The sequence below is a fragment of the Cyanistes caeruleus genome, chromosome 7 (genome assembly GCF_971803275.1).
Source record: "Cyanistes caeruleus chromosome 7, bCyaCae1.hap1.1, whole genome shotgun sequence".
In the NCBI taxonomy this organism is placed as follows: Eukaryota; Metazoa; Chordata; class Aves; order Passeriformes; family Paridae; genus Cyanistes; species Cyanistes caeruleus.
This window is the reverse complement of record NC_141707.1, coordinates 26,952,941-26,958,501: the sequence shown is the minus strand read 5'-3', so window position 1 is coordinate 26,958,501 and position 5,561 is coordinate 26,952,941.

The following is a 5,561-nucleotide window of genomic DNA, read 5'->3' as shown; positions in this document are numbered from 1 at the left end:
TTTTTTTTTTTTTTCCCCCAAATACCTCAAAACAGCTCTCTAAATAATTTTTTCCCTATCCATTTCAGAAATTAAAAGGTTTAAGCTGAGCACAGAGAAATAGTAATTTGGAGGGAAAGGCAGAGATCCCTTTTAATAGGTTAATTGTCCAGTCAGGAAAAAGAAGGAACACTCAATGACAGTCTGGAGGATCCAAGTCACAAATCACATCTGTGGAGCTGCTGTGTGTGTGTGTGTCCCCACCCCAGAAGAGGAGGATGTCACCATCTTGTGCCTGGGCCTGTCTCTGGCCTGAGATCCCTATCTGAGGCTTAGGAGATGCTGTGACAGCTGTGCTGAGGAGTGTGCTCACAGTTCCATAGCACAGCCACTGCTGGTACTTGAGCCTTCTTTAGCTACCCTGTGCAAGTGCAGTCACAAACCTCTGGTTTGTGCCCATTCCACCCTCCCTGCTCTGTCTGGGATGGTTTGCTGGTGGCCAATGCTGCAAATGGGTCACTTTTTCCTATAGCAGGTAGTTAATTTCCAGCTCTCTTCTTTATCTGGTTGCCAGTTTTCAGGAAAACTGTAGAATTGTTGCATCTTGGAGCATCCTGCAGTGCTGTCAGATTGGGTTGAAATGGGCCAGTGGGTTGAAAAGCTACTGTAAAGTCGTGGGGACATGGAAATGCCCATACCCTTAAGCATAAATATGACTGAGCACCATTCAGTCTGTGGTGTCTGGTGTCACAGCATTGTGGTGGCATTTTCACTGTGTCCTTCATAAGCTTCTGCCAAAGTCAGTCTGGAATTTGTCCTGTTTCACCTTGTTTTAGCACCTGGGGTTGAAATGAATTTTAAAAGCAGAGGGAAGCACAAAGAGCTGGCACACAGTGGGGTCCTGGCTCTGATCTCTCCAGAGCCACTGACTCACTCTGTGATCTTCAGCAAAGCTGTTGACCTGCTCATGCTTTGTGCTACACAGCTGGAAAATTGAGTATAAAAAAAAAAAAAAAAAAAAAAGAAAAAAAAAGGCAATGGGAACTTCACTCGAAAGAGCAGATGCACAAATTTTCTAGATCAACAAATCACCCAAGCCCTGCCACTCCAGTGTCCCCAGTCTTCCTTTCTTCTTTGTACCTTATAGTTAAAGCAACAAGAAGTTTAAAGTGGAAAATCTGGGGCTGTGTTTTCTTACACGTTCTGGATCCTCCTTTAACTGTGAAAATGTTCAAAGTGAAAACTTGACCTGGCAACAGTTTCTGAATGACCTCCTCTGGCTGTGAAATCCACTTCAGCTTTGCAGGAGCAAATTTTTACAGTCTTCTCTGGTGGAGGAACAAAAAGATTTTTATTATTATTATTATTTTTCTTCAAGAGGAAACTTTATACAGACTGTGTGTTATGTTTTCTCCCAGCACTCAAGGTCAAATCAGCAGTTCTGGTCTCACTGTTCCCCACTCACTTTATATCACCCAAAAAAAATAAACCCCTTCCTTGCTCTCACTGTAGATACCCCACGGCAGCACAGGGGAAGGACAGAAGCACAAGCAAACAACGTGACATTTCTGCCATTGCAGCCACACACAGTAAGGACACTGGGAAATGTGATCATGTAGCTGGAAGTTGCTAATTGCTACCTCCTCATGCAAAGGAGTAGTGGCTCACAGGAGCCCTGATCTATCTGGCCTCCCAGATCCAAGCTCTTCAGACTACAAGCCATAGCACTGAAGATAAAGGCCTCCAGTGCATTAACTTAAAGCCGTAACCCAGAAGTGGTCAAAGACACCATTGGTGAAGATTTGATATGAACTTCTCTGCAGCTTGGTAGTGAGTGCAGGATCAGAAGCTGTGGCTGAATGTCTGGGGCTGAGCTGGAGCCAGCCTGATCCTCCTCAAGCACCCTGTGCCAGATGCCCTCTGTGGAACGCTGCAGTGATTTTTTACTGGTTATTTTTGCCAGGGCACTGTATGCAGCACCAGCCATGCACTGGTTGAGAAAGAACATTTATGTTCCTTGGAAAGGCGTCCCTGTGCGTGATGGTGGCTGCTTGCATGTGCAGCCAACACGCCTCACGCCTCATCAAGACTCACAAGTGCACACAGCACAGGACATCATTATTTATGTGCCTGCATGCTCTCACAAAGCTGAGCCTTAGGTGACAACTAATTCTGAATGATGTGCTAAAAAAAGCAACAGGTATGCAATAAGGACCAATCCTAACTTGAAAAAATACTTCTTTTTATCTCCTGGCATGGTCCCTGGACAGGAAAACCTAGTCTCTGACACTGACTTTCCCCACAGTCATAGGCAAATCTTAGCTTCAGAGACTTAGCTTTAGACACTAGGCATAATAAACATGTCCTTTTAGTTGGCTGTCTCATACCTGTGTTTCTGAAGCTTGGCCTGGGGAACAGCATGTCTCGTTGCCAGTAAGGATTGTGGAGGTGACTACCACAGGATGGAGGAGGGAAGGGAATTTAATTGTAAGCCAAACTGAACTGACTTGTGCCAGGCAGACTCCAGAGTATGGTCCTTGATCTTTTAGTTACAAGGATATATATGGCCTGCATTTCCAGAATTGTAAATGAGACATCACATCATCAGGGCTGAGAGAGTAACACACTGAGGAAAGGGAGTCAGGCCAAGGACATATTACAGTATTATCTTATTATTCCTTCACACTTTCCTTCTGTGTTCCCTGTCCAGCATTTTACACATGATTATAGGCTCTCTGGGGGCAGAGGCCATCTCCTAGCTGCATTTGTGTAGCTGCTGAAACAATGAGGTCATGTTCTTGACAAGGAAGAATTTCTGCACGCCAGGGATGCTGATGATGCCAGGATGCTCGTGGGAAGGGCAAAGGAACACTCCCCTGCTGAGATGCTACTCCACAGCAGAGTTGAAGGTCTGTTTGCTTGTCTCACTTATTCCAAGCTGGTAGGGGGTTTGGTCATGGCCATCTAAGGAATATGTACATGAGATATTGCAACCAGACAGTTAATTCCTCTGCCCACCGAGGTGTTTCCACATCGGAAAATGCCTCACCTGCATAAGAATTGCCCCTGCCACCAGAAATAACTAAACATGTAAATAAAATGTGAGGTCTAAGGAATATTGTCAGAAGTCTCTTTAAGGTAATTTTTATTAGGTGTTGGATGTCCTAGCTGAGGGTTATTTTCCTTCTTAAAGGCTAACGTAGGAAAGAATCACACCATCAGCTCAGCCCTCCCATGAACTGCCGGCAGACTGTGCTCCCAAGGGGAATGGAGGCAGTGGCATGAGCCATGCTAGATTACAGAGTGTGACCAGATGTGCTGAGGGGTTTGTGAAGCCTGTTCTTTGCTGCGAGGTTAATGTGCATGAGGAGATTGCTCATCCTGTAGCTGGTCCTCCTGTGGAGCTGGAGCTTGATGTTGCTTTGAAATCATCTCCTCCTCCCATCTCCATTGCTGTGGGAGGCACTGCTCCATCACTTTGACACTGATGGCTTTTGAGGCACTCTCTTGACTCTCCCCACACTTCCAAAAAAGCTTTTCTAGTGCAACATTTTCAGTGTCCACTCTTGTCTTTCTGTCTGTCCATCTAGACCGTGTCCTATAGGTTTTCCTGCTGCCCACTGTTTGCCCCATCTCTGTGGCTGAGGCTACCTCAACCACAGAAGCCAAGTGGGGGAGGGGGGGGAAGCAGAGCAGTGAGACAGAAGTTGTAGTGGCTTGGAAAGGCTGTTCAAAGGCACCCAGAGGGGATCTCATCTCATCTCATCTCTGTGTGCACCATTCTGGCCCATGCTCTACAGCCACAGGCAGGCAGTGATGGAGAAAGTGCCTATATGGAGGCATAAGCTGCTCTGAGCTGAACTTCTCCTGTGTATCATCCCCAGCAGAGCAGAGTGGTGCCACTCTGAGAAGTGGGTGATAAAAATGGCTCATTATGCACTGGCTCATGTCATGTGCTGAGCTTATTCACCCCCTGTACTCAGGGACTTGACAGAGGCGGTGAGCTGCTAGGAGAAACAGCCATCCCTACTCTAAATCCACTTTCATCCTTGTCCTGGGGATTGGAGACTTGGGTCACATTTCTGTACATTCTACTTAGCCCTGCTGCCTGGTGTAAATAGGACAAGATCCTTGAAGAGCAATGGGTGTGTTTGCACAGCTGCAGATCACCCTGCAGGCCATGTAAATTTGTGAAAACCTCATCCACCGTCAGTTCTGCCTGGTAACTTCTTACAAAACCCTCTGAAATCAAAAAGGAAGGAGTCAGGCAGCCCCTGCCCAGGACAAGCCCCAGTGACCAGATGAAAAGGAACAATCCCTAATTAGCAGCCAGTGCAGAGCCATCTGTGCTTATACATAATCTGCTAGATATGGGCCACATGAGGAGAGGAGAGCCTGGTGTCAGCTTCTTGTGAAACCTACTGTGATGGCAGGACAGTAGGATAAACTTTTGGGATGCTTATGGCAGGGTGAGAGCGGACAGCATCATATGGGTGACATCATGTCCAGCAAAAAAGCAGGGAAAGGACACAGTGGGGAAATTTAAAAGATGTATTGGTGGGGATATGGTTGTGTCTGCAATATTTTCTCAGATGAGACCTGGAGAAGCTGTCACAGTTGTTACATCACAGGTGACAAGAATGGGAGACAGGAGAATGGGAAGTCCATTGAAACTATAGAAGACAGTAACTTGCAGGGTTTTGTCCAGGAGGGAGCAGGTGGAAGTAATCTCTGTTGAGAACAGTCTCACTGTTCATTTTCTCTCTTTTACTCCCCCTGGAAAAAGGAAAACATGCTTGAAGGGGTCTTCTATTTTGAGAGAGTTGGGCATTTCACCTGCTTTATCTAAACCAGTCCGCATTTTGCAGCATATCATCCTGTAGCAACATTTCCACATCACTAATCACAGTTTTGTTTTGTTTCTTGTTGTTGTTGCACAGATCTGGACGTCCCAGAGGGAGCAATAAATGACAAAGAGGTGAGGTTTACACTGCATCCAGATGTGCCTGGTAGACAGTTGTGCAGTGTGTTATATTTCTGCCTTGCATTATCTCTCATGTTTTGGCCCCAGTGGAGCAGAGCTCCTCAACAAGCACCACACTTAGACGAAGGGCCAGGGAGACAGAGCTGCAGCCTTGGAAAATGGTGCTTTGCCCACTAGGTGCTGGCTGATTGCATGAGAGAACCTGAGATTTTGATACTTTTTGTTTCCAGTCTCTGTCTCTCAGGAGTTTTGGCCCATTGCAGCCATTTGCACTCACTGATTTTGGGTGCTCTCTCCAGGTCTTCCAGCAGTCAGATTCCCTCATGCCTGAGGTCATGCTCAAGCCCAAGTGATAATACCACATTCACATGTTTGTCAAAGGCTGGGTCAAGCTATAGAGGTGACTGAACCTAGGAACAAATGTCCTGTTGTGCACAGAAACAGCCTTGCGCTGATTTTTGATACACCCACTTAGTGCAGCCGGGGTGCTGGCAGGCTGTCCGTGTTTGGCTGGTGCTTCATGGGACTGCAGCAGGGAACACAAATCTGGGGGAGGTTGGGCTCTCTTGCTGAGAGCACTGTTTGCCATTAAAGCCTG